This window comes from Balaenoptera ricei, chromosome 7 (assembly GCF_028023285.1).
Source record: "Balaenoptera ricei isolate mBalRic1 chromosome 7, mBalRic1.hap2, whole genome shotgun sequence".
Classification (NCBI taxonomy): domain Eukaryota; kingdom Metazoa; phylum Chordata; class Mammalia; order Artiodactyla; family Balaenopteridae; genus Balaenoptera; species Balaenoptera ricei.
The window spans coordinates 102,923,137-102,942,980 of NC_082645.1; the positions used below are offsets into that span (position 1 = coordinate 102,923,137).

The following is a 19,844-nucleotide window of genomic DNA, read 5'->3' on the forward strand; positions in this document are numbered from 1 at the left end:
TCCCCTGGGTCCTGATGCACACATTACTTTGTGTGTGCCCTCCAAGAGTGGGATCTCTGTTTCCTCCAGTCCCGTCAAAGTCCTGGAATCCAATTCCCACTAGGCTTCAAAGTCTGATTCTCTAGGAATTCCTCCTCCCGTTGCCTGACCCCCAGGTTGGGAAGCCTGACGTGGGGCTCAGAACCTTTACTCCAGTGGGTGGACTTCTGTGGTATAAGTGTTCGCCAGTCTGTGAGTCACCCACCCAGCAGTTATGGGGTTTGATTTTACTCTGATTGCGCCCCTCCTACCGTCTCACTGTGGCTTCTCCTCTGTCCTTGGACGTGGGGTATCCTCCTTGGTGAAGTCCAGGGTCTTCCTGTCAATGATTGTCCAGTAGCCAGTTGTGATTCTGGTGCTCTCGCAAGAGGGAGTGACAGCACGTCCTTCTACTCCGCCATCTTGGTTAATCTGGATCTATTTATTTGTTTGTTTTTTAAAGTTGTTTATTGAAGTATAGTTGAATTACAATGTGTTAATTACTGCTGTACAGCAGTGACTCAGTTATACATACATATATACATTCTTTTTCATATTCTTTTTATAAATTTATTTATTTATTTATTTATTTTTGGCTGTGTTGGGTCTTCGTTTCTGTGTGAGGGCTTTCTCTAGTTGCAGCGAGCGGGGGCCACTCTTCATTGCGATGCGCGGGCCTCTCACTGTCGCGGCCTCTCTTGTTGCGGAGCACAGGCTCCAGACGCACAGGCTCAGTAGTTGTGGCTCACGGGCCCAGTTGCTCCGCGGCATGTGGGATCCTCCCAGACCAGGGCTTGAACCCGTGTCCCCCGCACTGGCAGGCGGACTCTCAACCACTGCACCAGCAGGGAAGCCCTCATATTCTTTTGTATTATGGTTTGTCACAGGATATTAAATATAGTTCCCTGTGCTATACAGTAGGACTTTGTTGTTTATCCATTCTATATATACCAGTTTGCATCTGCTAATCCCAAATTCCCAATCCAACCCTCTCCCAGGCCCCTCCCCCTTGGCAACCACCAGTCTATTTTCTACAACGTATATTTATTGAGTCCTTTCTATATGCCAGATGCTATTCTAGGCACTGGAGGTAAAGCAATGCCTGTTTGTCATAGAGTTTCCATTCTGGTTGGGGAGACAGTGGGCTTATTAAAATGAGTGAATTGCGGACTCCCCTGGTGGCGCAGTAGTTAAGAATCCGCCTGCCAATGCAGGGGACACGGGTTCGTGCCCCAGTCCGGGAAGATCCCACATGCCGCGGAGCGGCTAGGCCTGTGAGCCACAACTACTGAGCCTGCGCGTCTGGAGCCTGTGCTCCACAACGGGAGAGGCCGCGACAGTGAGAGGCCCGCGCACCGCGATGAAGAGTGGCCCCCGCTCGCCGCAACTGGAGGAAGCCCTCGCACAGAAACAAAGACCCAACACAGCCAAAAATAAATAAATAAATTTATTAAAAAAAGAGAATCCACCTGCCAATGCAGGGGACATGGGTTGGGGCCCTGGTCGGGGAAGATCCCACATGCCTTGGAGCAGCTAAGCCCGTGCGCCACAACTACTGAAGCCCGCATGCCCAGATCCCATGCTCTGCAACAAGAGAAGCCACCGCAATGAGAAGCCCGTGCACCGCAACGAAGAGTAGACCCTGCTCGCCGCAGCTAGAGAAAGCCTGTGCGCAGCAACAAAGACTCAACCCAGCCAAAAATAAATAAATAAAATATTAAATTACTTAAAGAAAACTTTAAAAAAAAAATGAAGTTTTTAGTATGTAGGAATGTGATAAAAGCTTCAGAGATATAAAGCAGGAAGGGGGGGATGAGGAGTGCTGAGTTGGATAGCCAGGGCAGACCTCACTTAGAAGGTGACATTTGAACAAAGACATTTGAACAAAACAGTGCAGCTCTCTGAGGGAAAAGACTATGCAGGGAGAATGGTCTTCAAAGGCCATTGGAGTATGGCCATATGGAAGTATGCCTGGAGTGCTTGAGGAGCTATGAGGAGGCCAGTTTGGATGGAAAAAGTGAAGAAAGGGGAGAACAGTAGGAAACGAGGACAGGAAGGTAATGGGGACCAGATGTAGGCCTTAAAGACCTTACATTTTACGTAGAGTAGGGATCTATTGGAGAGTTGGATCAGAGGAGTTCTGAGATCTACCTTATGTTCTAAAAGATTGTTCTTCCTTCTTGTATTGTGATGGACAGTGAGGAATGGGGGAGGATGGGAAGTAGGGTGGGCAGTTAGGAGGCTATTGTAATAATCCACATGAGAGATAATGGTGTCCTGGACTGGAGTGGTACCAATGGAGTGGTGAAAAGTAGTCAGATTTTGAATATATTTTGAAGATGGAACAAATAAGTTTTCTTGACTGATTGGATGTGAGAGTGTAACAAAGGAAAACAGTCAAGGATGACTCCATGGTTTTTGGCCCGAGCAACTGGAAGGATGGAATTGCCATTAACTGAAATGGGGAAGGCTGTTAGTGGAGTGGTAGTGGGTGGGAAAACTCTAGTTTAGTTTTGAACGTTAAGTCTATTAGCTGGAAATTTTCAAACGTACACAAAAGTAGAGAGATTAGTTCAGTGAACCCCATCACCACTTCGATAGCTACCATATCTATTCTTTTTTTACTTAAGTATTTTGAAACAAATCCTGGGCAACATATGTTATCCACGAGTACATCGGAATGTATCTCTGACAAATCAGAAATTTTGTTTTTCACAAAGCCACAGTACTTCACTAAGACCTGTCTGGATTAACACAAATATGTATACAGTATTGTGTTTTTAAATCTGGATTTTTTTTTTCCTAAAAGGTAAACTAGGGGGAATTACCTTGTAAAGGAATTATTTGCTTTTTCCAAATAATTTATTAAACACTAGCTTGAAATATTTTGCTTATCTGGTATGTAAACAATTTAATGTAGAGAAATTAAATTTACATCCAAACTTTTTAGGCTATTGCATCAAGCAATAAATAATTTTATGAGGAAGCATAATAAGAAAAATGTTCCCATCCTTGTGAGCATACAATCTAAAGGATGAGAAATATGTAAACAGGGGCTTCCCTGGTGGCGCAGTGGCTAAGAATCCGCCTGCCAATGCAGGGGACACAGGTTCGAGCCCTGGTCCAGGAAGATCCCACATGCCGCGGAGCAACTAAGCCCGTGCGCCACAACTACTGAGCCTGCACGCTAGAGCCCGCGAGCCACAACTACTGAAGCCTACGTGCCACAACTACTGAAGACCACACGCCTAGAGCTGGTGGTCTGCAACAAGAAAAGCCTCCGCAATGTGAAGCCCACACACCGCAACGAAGAGTAGCCCCCCACCTCCCGCTGCAACTAGAGAAAGTCCGCATGCAGCAACGAAGACCCAACGCAGCCAAAAAGAAAAGAAATATGTAAAAATATGTAAACAGTTTTACATCTAGCAATTATCACACAAAGTGCTGAGAGGATTTGGAATGAAAGTCTGAGTAGTGCCTGGAATTTAGAGAATGTCTGGAAGGTTTGAGCATTTGTGCTTGTTTTGAGTGCATATGTATTTTAACTTTTGGGGAGGGGAGAAGGAACTTAAAGTTTTTGAACACATAAAAGTAGAGAGATGGCATGCTAAACCCCCCAATACCCTGATCCCACAAATTCAGCTGTTATCAACATTTTATCACACTGGTTCTACCTATTCCCTTGTTTAATTTTGTCATTGCTGTATTTTTAAATAAGCATTTTTTGGAAATAATTTAAAATTTAAAGAAAAGTTGTAAGAACAGTACAAAGAACTCCCATATACCCTTCACCCAGATTCACTAACTGTTAACATTTTGCCACAATTGGTTTTATCATATTTTTCTGAACCATTTGGGAGTAAGTTGAAAATACCATGCCCCTTTACCTTTAAAAAACTTGTGTTTCTTAAGATCAAGGATATTTACTTATATAACCACAGTATAATTAATGGGATTAATGAAATCAGGAAATTCAACACTGATATAATACTATTAACTAATCTACAGCCCATATTCAGATATTGCCAATTGTTCCAATAATGTTCTTTATACCAATTTTTCTCCTGGTCCAGGATCCAACCCAAGATCATGCTTTGTGTTTGGTTATGATATCTCTTTTGCCTCTAACCTAGAACCATTCCCCATCCTTCCTTTCTTTTACGATAGTGATTGATATTGAGTATATCTGATGTTTCTTTGTGATTTGAGTATATCTGATGTTTGGGTATATCTGATTTTTTGGTGTGATTTGATTCCAGTTATACATTTTTGGCAGAAACACTATATAAGTGATGATGTGTTCTCTTAGTACATCATTTCTGGAGGCCGATGATGTTGCGTTTTCCCATTATTGGTGAAGTTACCTCTGATGACTTGGTTAAGGTGGGCTAGGCAGATTTCTGTTGCTGTTTTTTTTTTTTTTTTTAACTAGACTTTATATTTTAGAACAGTTTTAGATTTAAAGAAAAATCAAACAGATAGTGCAGAGAGTTCATATATTATACCTTGCCCCTACACACAATTTCCCCTATTATTAACATCTTATATTATTTTGATACATTTGTTACAATCAGTGAACTAGTATTGATATACAGTTGACCCTTGAAAAACACAGGGCTTGGGGGTGCTGACCCTCGCACAATGGAAAATCCGAGTATAACTTTACAGTCAGCCCTCCATATCCGAGGATTCAACCAACTGTGGATTATGTAGTACTGTAGTATGTATTTATTGAAAAAAATTCACATGTAAGTGGATCCATGTGGTTTATCAAACTCGTGTTGTTCAAGGGTGAACTGTATTATCAACTAAAACCTGTATTTTATTCAGATTTCCTTAATTCTTACCTAATTTCCTTTTTCTCTTCCAAGATCTCATTACACATCATTTAGCTGTCCTTGGGCTCCTCTGGCTCTAACAGTTTCTTAGAAGTTTCTTGTTTTTGAGGACCTTGACAATTTTTTTTTTGAACATCTTTATTGGAGTATAATTGCTTTACAGTGTTATGTTAGTTTCTGCTGTATAACAAAGTGAATCAGCTATAGGCATACGTATATCCCCATATCCCCTCCCTCTTGCATCTCCCTCCCACCCTCCTTATCCCACCCCTCTAGGTGGTCACAAAGCACCAAGCTGATCTCCCTGTGCCATGCAGCTACTTCCCACTAGCTATCTATTTTACATTTGGTAGTGTATATATGTCCATGCTACTCTCTCACTTTGTCCCAGCTTACCCTTCCCCCTCCCCATGTCCTCAAGTCCATTCTCTACGTCTGTGTCTTTATTCCTGTCCTGCCCCTAGGTTCATCAGAACCTTTTTTTTTTTTTTTTTAGATTCCATATATATGTGTTAGAATACAGTATTTGTTTTTCTCTTTCTGACTTACTTCACTCTGTATGACAGACTCTAGGTCCATCCACCTCACTACAGATAACTCAATTTCGTTTCTTTTTATGGCTGAGTAATATTCCATTGTATATATGTGCCACATCTTCTTTATCCATTCATCTGTCGATGGACACTTAGGTTGCTTCCATGTCCTGGCTATTGTAAATAGTGCTGCAATGAACATTGTGACCTTGACAATTTTGAGAAGTACTGGTCAGGTATTTTGTAGGATGCTCCTCTACTGGAACTTGCCTGGTGTTTCTCATGCCTAGACTGGAATTATGGGTTTTGGGGCGGAAGATCACAAAAGTAAAATGCCATTTTCATCATATATCAAGGGCATATACTATGTACATGACTTAGGACTTGGTGTTGACCTTGATCACCTGGCAGAAGTGATGTTTGTCAGATTTTTCTACTGTTACTACTTTTGCCCTACTCCACCTCCCTTTCCATACTGTACTCTTTGGAAAGAAGTCACTCTGCACAGCCCAAACTTAAGGAATGGGGGTTATACTCCCCCTCCTTTAGGGCTGAGTATCTACATAATTTGGGGGGAATTTTTCTGCATAGGAGATTTGTCTCTTTATCACATTTGTGAATATATTCAACCATTTATTTATATCAGGGACTCATGGATATTTTATACTTTGGGTCATAAACCACTATTTAATTTTATTGCTCAAATTGTTCGAGCTTTGGTCATTGGGAGTTCTTGCAGTTAGCTCCTGTGACATACACCCACCAATCTGTTTTTTTGTTTGTTTTAGGAACACTTTCTTTCTGGCACTACCAGATGCTTCAGGCTCATTTTGTATATTTCCTGTCCCAGTCTGAGAATCAGCCATTTCTCTAGGGAGCGCTGGTTCCTTGTAATGTAGTGGTATTAGAAACTAAGACCTGGATGCTACCTGTGCTCGTTGCTACTAGGGTGTTTGCTGTAGTATTTTAAAGCGAAAGCAACCCCCTGGCATCATGTTGTTTAATACCTTAAAGTGTCTGTAAAAAATAAGGATATCTTCTTAAAAGATGTCAAAATGTCAAAATGTCCTGTGGCTGCCAGAAAAAATTACCACAAATTTAGTGACTTAAAACAACAGAAATTCTCTCACAGTTCTGGAAGCCAGAATTCTGAAATCAGGCTGTCTGAAGAAACCCATTCCCTCAGAATGTTCTAAGGAAGAATCCATTCTTGCCTCTTCCACTTTCTGGTAGCCCCAGGCATTCCTCTTCACTCTGATCTCTACCTCCTTGGTCACACTGCCTCTTCCTTTTTTCTGTGTATTCTCTATGTCTGTCCCATCTCCCTCTGCCTCACTAGGGACACTTGTTATTGGGTTTAGGGCCCACACAGATAATCCTGGAAAATTCCTTAATCCTTTCAAGATCATCCTCTCAAAATCCTCAATCACATATTTTGCCATATAAAGTAATATTTACAGGTTCCTGGAATTAACACAAGGATATATTGGGGGGGGTCACCATTCAGTAAACTACAATAACTAAAAAAATTAATAATGATTTCTTAACGTTATCTATGTTAATATTCCCCCATCCATGTTCATATTTCTCTATTGTCTCAAAAGTATCTTTTTTGCAGTTGGCTTATTTGAATCAGGATCTAAACAAGGTCCACTCATTGATGTAATTATGTCTCTTAAGTCTCATGATATAGAACACCTCACTCTTTTTTTATACTCTGAAATTGTCAGAGAAATTAGGTCATTCCCCTATACATTGGCCTACATTCTGGATTGGTCAAATGGCTTTCTTGTGACGACGTTTCTCTTTATTTCCTGAAAACTGGAAGTTGGAGCCAAAAGTTTGATTAAGATTCAGATTCAACTGATTTTTAGACAAAAATACACTACTTCCTAAGTATTAATGTGTAGTTCAAATTGCATCACATCATGAGACATAATTTATAGCTGCCCCACATTTCATGATCTAAGATTGATTAAAATACACAAGTGATAGCAAATGTCCTTTCAGTGTAAAAGTCCCCCATCAACCCTCTAATGATTTTAGCATTTATCAATGACTGTTGCCTAAATCAAATATTTATTAAGCATCTTTATTCTGGTCCCGATTATTTTCCTTAGGTTAGTTTCATCTTTTATTGTCCCCTTTATTTCTGTACCAGACTATTTAGAAAAGTTCTTTTCACCCTCCAGCTCTCTTGAGATCTCCAAATCCATTAGGTCTAGGGACATCTGAGACTGAGGGGGTACAATCTGTCTTGCCTGGCGAGATAATTAATTGAGTCAGTGTTTCCTAAAGTTCACACTTGGAGCCCAGGAAGCAGGTGGTTGTAATTGGAGCCTGTTGGGTGGGTGGGGTTAGGGGAAGGTGGGTAGAGGGAAGCATGGCGGATCTGGCGATCTCTCCTTTCCTGGGGTCAAACTCAAAGGCTTACTGGAAGGAACTACAAGAAAATTCTTTAATAAAGCCTGAGCTCTTTGATTTTAGAGGAGCGAATTAAGGCATGGCCGAAGAAAGAGTCCATAGGGGTTAGGTAGAATCAAGGTATAGCGGGTCCTGGAGCGCCAGAGCTTAATCTTTCAGGGATTTAACCTTGAGACTACATCTCCCAGAATTCCACTCGGCGAGTCCCACCCCCGTTGAAGCGATTGCGTGTGCGCGAGCCCTGTGACCGCCTGCCCTCCCAAACTCCACAATCCCGGAGATTCCGCGCGCCTACCTCCCTCCCGCTGGGATCGCCCCTTCAGGCCCTCAGTCCGTCCGCTGGGGGCGCGCGCAGTGCGTGGCTGGTGGCAGCGGTGCCGGTGGCTGAGAGCGCGGGCCGTGTGGCCGTGCGTGGTTGCTAGGGGCGCCTGAGGCCGCCCGCTCGCCCGGAAGGCCAAGGGAGGAAGAAGCCCAGAGCCGGCGCCCAGCCGGGGCGAAGCTGAGTCCGCTGGGTGAGTGTGGCCGCGGAGCCGGGAAAACGACCCTCCGCCGCGCCGACTCTCCCGCCCCTCCCTCTGCCCGAGTCCTTTCACGCGGCCCCCAGCCCTCTGGCCGCTCCTGCCCCAGCCCTGCTTCCTGCCCGCCACCTCTCCATCCCCTGGGAGGAGAGGGGGCCGCGTCCTCCCACCCTACCAGGACTTCGCGCCTCTTCGGAACCCTTCTCCACCCCCCCGTCCGCCCCCTTCCCCGCCACGCCCAGTGAACTTAGTCGCCCCGCCTCTGGGTGCCCCGAACCCTGCAGCACCCTCTCACCCTGGGCCTCCGTGCCTCGTCTTTCCCGCTCCGCTGCAGTTTAAATTCTCCCTGCTTGGGTGTGAGCCCAAGCTCCTCTCAGGCCTCACGGCTGAATTTTACATGGATACCCACTTTTTAACTTCCCCATCTTCACTATCTGTAGAGAAATACTTTCCTAAACTGTAGAGATTCAAACAGCATTCGAGATGCTGTGGAATTGAATTCTTCATGTATCTATACATCCATTACTTCATTTAATCATTCAACAATTTTTAATAAACATCGACAAATATTTAGTGAGCCAGGGCACTGTGGAAGGCCCGGAGGGGGAGGGGGGGATACAGTGGTGAGCAAGGCAGGCGTGTTTCAACGGAGCTTATAGTCTAGGGGAGATTTTAATCAGGTAAACAGCATTTGCCATATGTGTGGTGTGTGTTCTGATAGAACATTAGAAGGATATTTAACCCAAATTTACTTGGAAAACTATATTATCCCCATTCCCTGGTCTTCACATTCGCATTCTGGATCTAGAAAATGTTTTAATCTTTCCTTTTTTAGGTAGGTATCCCTGCTCTCTCAGTTACTCCAGATCCCATCTTCCTTAACGTCATTACCTGTTGAATTAGCCAGTCAACGAGTAGCTGGGAGACCCTTTTGGACAGTGTTCTATCCCATCCTTAATTTCTTGCAATAAATACTGAGGCACTGTTTGCATAAAAACCACTCACTTGGTGCCCGTAAAGTTACCAGCTGCTTATTGATTGGGCTGAATGGAGCATTGAAAAATTATCAAGTGTTTTCTGGGAATAAAGAGGTGAGAGGACATTCCAGATACAAAGTAGCTTTAGTAAAGATACTAAAGTAGCTTTAGTAAAGGCCTGAAAAGAGAACTGGAAACAGTCAGATAGACCTGAGCTGTGTTTGGAGGGAACCAGCCCGGGACAAATAGGAATAGGGAAATTAATAGGGGTTAGATCACAAAGGGCTTTGGATGTTTTGCTAAAGAGTTAGAACTAGATCCTCCATAGCAGTGGTTTTCAAGCAGGATACTCAGGGGCCTGAGACTTCCAAGGGATAGACATGCACGTATAGTTTTAGAAGAATCAGTTCCCAGATCCTCAGCTTCCAAATGAACGCTTCTAAAACTGACCTTACAAAAAAGGGATGGAGAGTGTCATATCTCTCACGCTCTCAAATTTTACTATAGTATATTTTTCGGAGTATAAAAACCTCAGGTTGGCAAACAGGGAATATTTTGGAAATATTAATTTCAGGGAGGCCTTCTTTGGTGATTGATTAAGTTACCTCAAAAACCTAGAAGGGCTCCTGTGGCCGGCGCCGGGGGATAGCACGCATGCGTCTTGTCTTTGAATGGGTGGCACCCTTATCCTCGCGGCGGCTGGCAGTGCGGCTATGGGTAGTGCTGCGTCCCCGCGCCGCTGTGCTCCGGCGGTCTCTCAGCCTCTTGGTGGTGGCTGGGTCCGGTGGGCATACCATTGAGATCCTGAGGCTGCTCGAGAACTTGTCCGATGCTTACTCTCCTAGACATTATATCATTGCTGACACTGATGAAATGAGTGCCCGTAAAATAAATTCTTTTGAAGTAAATCGAGCTGATAGAAACTCCAGTGCTACGTTTCCCGAATACTATATTCACCGCATTCCCAGAAGCCGGGAGGTCCAGCAGTCCTGGCTGTCCACGGTACTCACCACCTTGTACTCTGTGTGGCTCTCCTTCCCCCTGACTCACCGAGTGAAGCCAGATTTGGTAAGAAAACTGAGCCATATGGGAAAAAATTGACTTGCCCAAAGTCTGAGGGCCACCAAGTGGATCCAAACCCGAAAAGCCTGAGACTGCAGCATCTATACTGTAATCATTGTACTATTCTACTCTTCTGTTCGGGACATAACTATTGAATTCATGAATAAATTTCCTAATAGGGTCATACAGATGAGACCACCCAGAAAAAACAAACAAACAACAAAAAAAACCCTAGAAGGCTTCCTGTCTTCCCATGTGTAATACACACTGCTGTTAGAGTGAAGCTTGTTCCTTGTTGGGATATTCTGAATTCAGAAGAACACAACAGTTGGAGACTTCCCTGGTGGTCCAGTGGTTAAGACTCTGCCCTCCCAACGCAGGGGGCCCAAGTTCGATCCCTGGTCAGGGAACTAGATCCTGCATGCTGCAACTAAAAGATCCTGCATGCGGTGATGAAGATCCTGCATGCTGCAACGAAGACCCGGTGCAGTGAAATAAATAAATAAATATTAAAAAAAAAAAAAAAAAACACAACAGTTAAAATGTGTCTAAAATGTTTTTCGGGACCACAGATTTTTCAAGCTGTATTGGATAAAAGTTGCATAAAATTTTTTAAAAGAGATTTCTTTTAGTTTAGATGTGTGTTAATCAGATAGTTAAAACTCATTTTATTAAATAGTCATGAAATGTTTATTTCAATTACAGTTAGTCCTTACCTTAGTTCTTTCTATAAAATGTTTAGTATTTTCTACCTCCTCTTAACGAAAGGATAAACTTGTTTAAACTTGTGATGAAAAATTTTAGAGTTCAACTTTAAGATGTGCAAGGAATACATGGGTTTAATTTTTTTTTTTTTCTTTTTTTTGGCTCTTCCGCGTGGCTTGCAGGATCTCAGTTCCCCAACCAGGGATTGAACCTGGGCCACGGCAGTGAAAGTCTGGAATCCTAACCACTAGGCCACCAGAAACTCCCCAAGGAATACATGGTTTTAAAAATTCCTAGGGGAATACATGAGTAAAATCATTGGAAGAGTATATTGCAGGAAAACCATGGAAAGGTAATTAGCAGGAAGGTAACATCAGATTTGTGCTTGAGATTACTACTGTAGTGTCAGTGTGCAGTTTGAATAAGTAAGATTTTAGACTGAAGGCAGGGAGCCAATGAGAAAACTAGAGACCAGACTAGAGATGATGAGGGCTTTATAGTGGTTGCAGTGGGGGAGAGGGTTTAGAGAGAAATTAACAGTGGTAGAGTGGACAAAACCTGGTGGCAAAGTAGATGTAGGGAGAGTGGGACAAAGAGCAGTCTGGAATGATCCTTGTTTTCTGACTTTAGTGATTAAGTGGGTGGTGATGCAGGAGGAACTATTAGGAGGAGGGCTTTGAGGAGAAAGATAAAGGAGTTTGGGCATGCTGAATTGAGGTTCCTGCAGCACATCAAGGTAGAAAGGCCTGGGAGATTGTTCTGTAGGTCTGAGAGATGAAAGAAAGTTGAGAATGTAGGAGATGGTTGAGGCCATGGGATAAAAGAGGTTGCTTTGGGAGAGTTTGTGTTAATAGTTGCAACTGCCATTTATTGAGCACTTACTATGTGCCAGGCCAAGTGAGAAGACTGAGCACAGAGGAGCACCAAATTTGAGAGAGTAGGTAGGGGCAAAGGGATGGAAGAAGGGAGGCAGAATATTTATAACCAAATCCAAAAATGAATATGTAAATGAAAAATCCCTTGCTGAAAAACTTTATTTTTTTTCCTGTTTTCTACTATTTTTATTTATTTATTTTAAAATTTTATTCTATTTATTTATTTTTTATACTGCAGGTTCTCAGTAGGTATCCATTTTGTACATATTAGTATATATATGTCAATCCCAATCTCCCAGTTCATCCTACCACCACCGCCCCACCCCCATCCCCCGCTTTCCCCCCCTTGGTGTCCACTTTTGTTCTCTACATCTGTGTCTCTATTTCTCCCTTGCAAACTGGTTCATCTGTACCATTTTTCTAGATTCCACATATATGCGTTAATATGCAATACTTGTTTTTCTCTTTCTGACTTACTTCACTCTGTATGACAGCCTCTAGGTCCATCCACGTCTCTACAAATGACCCAATTTCATTCCTTTTCATGGCTGAGTAATATTCCATCGTATATATGTAGCACATCTTCTTTATCCATTCATCTGTCGATGGGCATTTAGGTTGCTTCCATGACCTGGATATTGTAAATAATGCTGCAGTGAACATTGGGGTGCATGTGTCTTTTTGAATTATGGTTTTCTCTGGGTATATGCCCAGTAGTGGGATTGCTGGGTCATATGGTAATTCTATTTTTAGTTTTTTAAGGAACCTCCATACTGTTCTCCATAGTGGCCGTATGAATTTACATTCCCACCAACAGTGCAAGAGGGTTCCCTTTTCTCCACACCCTCTCCAGCATTTATTGTTTGTAGATTTTCTGATGGTGCCCATTCTAACCGGTGTGAGGTGATACCTCATTGTAGTTTTGATTTGCATTTCTCTAATAATTAGTGATGTTGAGCATCTTTTCATGTGTTTGTTGGCCATCTGTATGTCTTCTTTGGAGAAATGTCTATTTAGGTCTTCTGCCCATTTTTGGATTGGGTTGTTTGTTTTTTTGATATTGAGCTGCATGAGCTGCTTGTAAATTTTGGAGATTAATCCTTTGTCAGTTGCTTCATTTGCAAATATTGTCTCCAATTCTGAGGGTTGTCTTTTCATCTTGTTTATGGTTTCCTTTGCTGTGCAAGAGCTTTTGAGTTTCATTAGTTCCCATTTGTTTATTTTTGTTTTTATTTCCATTACTCTAGGAGGTGGATCAAAAAAGATCTTGCTGTGATTTATGTCAAAGAGTTCTTCCGATGTTTTCCTCTAAGAGTTTTATAGTGTCCAGTCTTACATTTAGTTCTTTAATCCATTTTGAGTTTATTTTTGTGTGTGGTGTTACGGAGTGTTCTAATTTCTTTTACATGTAGCTGTCCAGTTTTCCCAGCACCATTTATTGAAGAGACTGTCTTTTCTCCATTGTATATCCTTGCCTCCTTTGTCATAGATTAGTTGACCATAGGTGCGTGGGTTTATCTCTGGGCTTTCTATCCTGTTCTATTGATCTATATTTCTCTTTTTTTGTGCCAGTACCATATTGTCTTGATTACTGTAGCTTTGCAGTATAGTCTGAAGTCAAGGAGTTTGATTCCTCTAGCTCCGTTTTTTTCCCTCAAGATTGCTTTGGCTATTTGGGGTCTTTTGTGTCTCCATACAAATTTAAGATTTTTTGTTCTAGTTCTGCAAAAAATGCTGTTGGTAATTTGATAGGGATTGCATTGAATCTGTAGATTGCTTTGGGAAGTACAGTCATTTTCACAATATTGATTCTTCTAATCCAAGAACATAGTATATCTCTTCATCTGTGTCATCTTTGATTTCTTTCATCAGTGTCTTATAGTTTTCTGCGTACAGGTCTTTTACGTCCTTAGGTAGGTTTATTCCCAGCTTTTTATTCTTTTTGTTGCAATGGTGAATGGGATTGTTTCCTTAATTTCTCTTTCTGATCTTTTGTTGTTAGTATATAAGAATGCAAGAGATTTCTGTGCATTAATTTTGTATCCTGCAACTTTACCAAATTCATTGATTAGCTCTAGTAGTTTTCTAGTGGCATCTTTAGGATTATCTATGTATAGTATCATGTCATCTGCAAACAGTGGCAGTTTTACTTCTTTTCCAATTTGTATTTCTTTTATTTCTTTTCTTCTCTGATTGCCAAGGGTAGGACTTCCAAAACTATGTTGAATAATAGTGGTGAGAGTGGACGTCCTTGTCTTGTTCCTGATCTTAGAGGAAATGGTTTCAGTTTTTCACCATTGAGAATGATATTTGCTGTGGGTTTGTCATATATGGCCTTTACTATGTTGAGGTAGGTTCCCTGTATGCCCACTTTCTGGAGAGTTTTTATCATAAATGGGTGTTGAATTTTGTCAGAAGCTTTTTTTGCATCTATTAAGATGTTCATATGGTTTTTCTTCTTCATTTTGTTAATATGGTGTTTCACATTGATTGATTTGCGTATATTGAAGATATACTTGCATCCCTGGGATAAATCCCATTTGATCATGGTGTATGATCCTTTTAATGTGTTGTTGGATTCTGTTTGCTAGTATTTTGTTGAGGATTTTTGCATCTATGTTCATCAGTGATATTGGTCTGTAGTTTTCTTTTTTTGTGACATCTTTGTCTGGTTTTGGTATCAGGGTGATGGTGGCCTCATAGAATGAGTTTGGGAGTTTTCCTCCCTCATATATTTTGGAAGAGTTTGAGGACAGGTGTTAGCTCTTCTCTAAATGTTTGATAGCATTCACCTGTGAAGCCATCTGGTCCTGGGCTTTTGTTTGTTGGAAGATTTTTAATCACAGTTTCAATTTCAGTGCTTGTGATTGGTCTGTTTATATTTTCTATTTCTTCCTGGTTCAGTCTTGGAAGGTTGTGCTTTTCTAAGAATGTGTCCATTTCTTCCAGGTTGTCCATTTTATTTGCATAGAGTTGCTTGTAGTAATCTCTCATGATTCTTTGTGTTTCTGCACTGTTGTTACTTCTCCTTTTTCATTTCTAATTCTGTTGATTTGAGTCTTCTCCCTTTTTTTCTTAATGAGTCTGGCTAGTGGTTTGTCAATTTTGTTTATCTTCTCAAAGAACCAGCTTTTAGTTTTACTGATCTTTGCTATTATTTCCTTCATTTCTTTTTCATTTATTTCTGATCTGATCTTTATGATTTCTTTCCTTCTGCTAACTTTGAGGTTTTTTTTGTTCTTCTTTCTCTAATTGCTTTAGGTGTAAGGTTAGGTTCTTTATTTGAGATGTTTCTTGTTTCTTGAGGTAGGATTGTATTGCTATAAACTTCCCTCTTAGAATTGCTTTTGCTGCATCCCATAGGTTTTGGGTCATCATGTTTTCATTGTCATTTGTTTCTAGTTTTTTTCTGATTTCCTCTTTGATTTCTTCAGTGATCTCTTGGTTATTTAGTAGTGTATTGTTTAACTTCCACGTGTTTGTATTTTTTACAGATATTTCCCTGTAATTGTTATCTAGTCTCATAGTGTTGTGGTTGGAAAAGATACTTGATACGATTTCAGTTTTCTTTAATTTACCAAGGCTTGATTTGTGACCCAAGATATGATCTATCCTGGAGAATGTTCCATGAGCACTTGAGAAGAAAGTGTACTCTGTTGTTTTTGGATGCAATGTCATATAAATGTCAATTAAGTCCATCTTGTTTAATGTGTCATTTAGAGCTTGTGTTTCCTTATTTATTTTCATTTTGGATGATCTGTCCATTGGTGAAAGCGGGTGTTAAAGTCCCCTACTACTATTGTGTTACTGTCGATTTCCCCTTTTATGGTTGTTAGCATTTGCCTTATGTTTTGAGGTGCTCCTATGCTGGGTGCATAAATATTTACAATTGTTATGTCTTCTTCTTTGATTGTTCCTTAGATCATCATGTAGTGTCCTTCTTTGTCTCTTGTAGTAGTCTTTATTTTAAAGTCTATTTTTTCTGATATGAGAATTGCTACTCCAGCTTTCTTTTGATTTCCATTTGCATGGAGTATCTTTTTCCATCCCCTCATTTTCAGTCTGTATGTGTCCCTAGGCCTGAAGTGGGTCTCTTGTAGACAGCATATATACGGGTCTTGTTTTTGTATCCATTCAGCCAGTCTATGTCTTTTGGTTGGAGCATTTAATCCATTTACACTTAAGGTAATTATCAATATGTATGTTCCTACTACCATTTTCTTAATTGTTTTGTGTTTGTTATCATAGGTCTTTTCCTTCTCTTGTGTTTCCTGCCTAGAGAAGTTCCTTTAGCATTTGTTGTAAAGCTGGTTTGGTGATGCTGGATTCTCTTAACTTTTGTTTGTCTGTAAAGGTTTTAATTTCTCCATGGAATCTTAATGAGATCCTTGCTGGGCAGAGTAATCTTGTTTGTAGTTTTTTCCCCTTCATCACTTTAAATATGCCACTCCCTTCTAGCTTGCAGAGTTTCTGCTGAAAGATCAGCTGTTAACCTTATGGGTATTCCCTTGTATGTTATTTGTTGCTTTTCCCTTGCTGCTGTTTTTTAAAATTATTATTTATTTATTTATTTATTTATGGCTGTTTTGGGTCTTAGTTTCTGTGTGAGGGCTTTCTCCAGTTGCGGCAAGCGGGGGCCACTCTTCATTGCGGTGCGCGGGCCTCTCACTATCGTGGCCTCTCTTTGTTGAGGAGCACAGGCTGCAGACGCGCAGGCTCAGTAATTGTGGCTCACGGGCCTAGTTGCTCCGCGGCATGTGGGATCTTCCCAGACCAGGGCTCGAACCCGTGTCCCCTGCATTGGCAGGCAGACTCTCAACCACTGAGCCACCAGGGAAGCTCCTCCCTTGCTGCTTTTTTTTTTTTTTTTTTATGGAGTTCTTTTTTTTTTTTTTTTTTTTGTAATATTTATTTATTTTGACTGCATTGGGTCTTCATTGTTGCGTGCAGACTTTCTCTAGTTGCAGCAAGCAGCGGCTACTCTTCGCTGCGGTAGGTGGGCTTCTCATTGCGGTGGCTTCTCTTGTTGCGGAGCATGGGCTCCAGGCATGCGGGCTTCAGTAGTTGTGGCTTGTGGGCTCAGTAGTTGTGGCTCGTGGGCCCTAGAATCTAGGCTCAGTAGTTGTGGCACATGGGCTTAGTTGCTCCGCGGCATGTGGGATCCTCCCGGACCAGGGCTCGAACCCATGTTCCCTGCATTGGCAGGCGGATTCTTAACCACTGTGCCACCAGGGAAGCCCCCTTGCTGCTTTTAATATCTTTTCTTTGTATTTAATTTTTGATAGTTTGATTAATATGTGTCTTGGCATGTTTCTCCTTGGATTTATCCTGTATGGGACTCTCTGCACTTCCTGGACTTGATGGACTATTTCCTTTCCCATGTTAGGGAAGTTTTCAACTATAATCTCTTCAAATATTTTCTCAGAGCCTTTTTTTTTCTCTTCTTCTTCTGGTACCCCTATAATTTGAATGTTGGTGCGTTTAATGTTGGCCCAGAGGTCTCTGAGACTGTCCTCAATTCTTTTCATTCTTTTTTTTTTTTTTTTTTTAAAGGATTTGTTTATTTATTTATTTTTTGGTTGTGTTGGGTCTTCGTTTCTGTGCGAGGGCTTTCTCTAGTTGCGGCAAGCGGGGGCCACTCTTCATCGCGGTGCGCGGGCCTCTCACTATCGCGGCCTCTCTTGTTGCGGAGCACAGGCTCCAGACGCGCAGGCTCAGTAGTTGTGGCTCACGGGCCTAGTTGCTCCGCAGCATGTGGGACCTTCCCAGACCAGGGCTCGAACCCGTGTTCCCTGCATTGGCAGGCAGATTCTCAACCGCTGCGCCACCAGGGAAGCCCTCTTTTCATTCTTTTTTCTTTATTCTGCTCTGCGATAGTTATTTCCACTGTTTTATCTTCCAGGTCACTGGAAGTGAGTGCGTTCTTCTGTCACTAATCTGCCTCAGTTATTCTGCTATTGATTGCGTCAAGAGAATTTTTAATTTCATTTATTGTGTTGTTCATCATTGTTTGCTCTTTAGTTCTTCTAGGCCCTTGTTAAATGTTTCTTGTATTTTCTCCATTCTATTTTCAAGATTTTGGATCATCTTTACTATCATTACTCTGAATTCTTTTTCAGGTAGACTGCCTATTTCCTCTTCATTTGTTTGGTCTGGTGGGTTTTTACCTTGCTCCTTCATCAGCTGCATATTTCTGTCTTCTCATTTTGCTGAATACAGTGTGTTTGGGGTCTCCTTTTCACAGGCTGCAGGTTTGTAGTTCCCATTGTTTTTGGTGTCTGCCCCCAGTGGATAAAGTTGGTTTAATGGCTTGTGTAGGCTTCCTGGTGGAGGGGACTGGTGCCTGTGTTCTGGTGGGTGGGGCTGGATCTTGTCTTTCTGGTGGGTGGGGCTGCATCCAGTGGTGTGTTTTGGGGTGTCTGTGAACTTAGTATGATTTTAGGCAGCCTCTCTGCTAGTGGGTGGGGTTGTGTTCCTGTCTTGCTAGTTGTTTGACATGGGGCATCCAGCACTAGAGCTTGCTGGCCATTGGGTGGAGCTGGGTCTTAGTGTTGAGATGGAGATTTCTGGGAGAGCTCTTGCTGATTGATATTACATGGGGCTGGGAGGTCTCTGGTGGTCCAATGCCCTAAACTAGGCTCTCCCACCTCAGAGGCTCAGGCCTGACATCAGGCCAGAGCACCAAGAAGCTGTCAGCCACACAGCTCGGGAGAAAAAAAGAAAGAAAGAAAAATAAATAAATAAGTAAAAATAAAAATAAAATAAATAAAATAAAAATATTTTAAAAATTATTACAATAAACAAGTAATTTAAAAAAAAAGAGAGAGCAACCAAACCAATAAACAAATTCACTAGTGATACAAGTGCTAAAAACTATACTAAGGTAAACATAAAAATCAGAAACAAGTTGGTTGCAGATGGCAAACCCCAAGTCTCCAGTTGCTCCCAAAGTTCACTTCCTCAATTTTGGGTTGATTCGTTGTCTATTCAGGTATTCCACAGATGCAGGGTACCTCAAGTTGACTGTGAGGATTTAATCCACTGCTCCTGAGGCTGTATGGAGAAATTTCCCTTTCTTATCTTTGTTTGCACAGCTCCTGGGGTTCAGCTTTGGATTTGGCCCCGCCTCTGTGTGTAGGTCGCCCTCAGGCTTCTGTTCCCACCCAGACAGGACGGGGTTAAAGCAGCGGCTGATTAGGGGGCTCTGGCTCACTCATGCTGCGGGGAGGGAGGGGTACGGTAGTTATAATTGGAATGCGGGGTGAGCCTGCGGCGGCAGAGGCCAGCATGACATTGTAGCGACCTGAGGCGTGCCGTGTGTTCTCCCGGGAAGTTGTCCCTGGATCACGGGACCCTGGCAGTGGCGGGCTGCCAGGCTCCTGGGGGGTTGGGGGTGTGTGTGGATAGTGACGTGTGCTTGCACACAGGATTCTTGGTGGCTGCAGCAGCAGCATTAGTGTTTCATGCCCATCTCTGGTGTCTGAGCTGATAGCCGCCGCTCGCACCCTTCTCTGGAGCTTGTTTAGGCGGTGCTCTGCCTTCTGTGGGCAGACAGGGAAGGAATCCCCTCTCCTTGTGCACCCTGAAACAATGGTCTCTTTCCTCTTAGGCAGGTCCAGACTTTTTCCCGGACTCCCTCCAGGCTAGCTGTGGCGCACTAGCCCCCTTCAGGCTGTGTTCACGCAGCCAACCCCAGTCCTCTCCCTGGGGTCTGACCTCCGAAGCCTGAGCCTCAGCTCCCAGCCCCCGCCCATCCCGGCGGGTGAGCAGACAAGCATCTCGGGCTGGTGAGTGCTGGTCAGCACCGATCCTCTGTGTGGTAATCTCTCCGCTTTGCCCTCGGCACCCCTGTTGCTGCGCTCTCCTCTGTGGCTCCGAAGCTTCCCCCCCACCC

The 19,844-nt window shown here is 42.5% G+C and overlaps 1 protein-coding gene across 1 annotated transcript in view; it reads left to right on the forward strand.

Moving 5' to 3' along the window:
- The first annotated feature begins 8,039 nt into the window (after positions 1–8,039).
- The window catches only part of TTLL4 (tubulin tyrosine ligase like 4), a 38,300-nt gene continuing 26,495 nt past the window's right edge, over positions 8,040–19,844 (forward strand). Inside the window, exon 1 of the mRNA XM_059928704.1 lies at positions 8,040–8,325. The gene's annotated coding sequence lies outside the window, so the exon portion shown is untranslated. The remainder of the gene's footprint in view (positions 8,326–19,844) is intronic.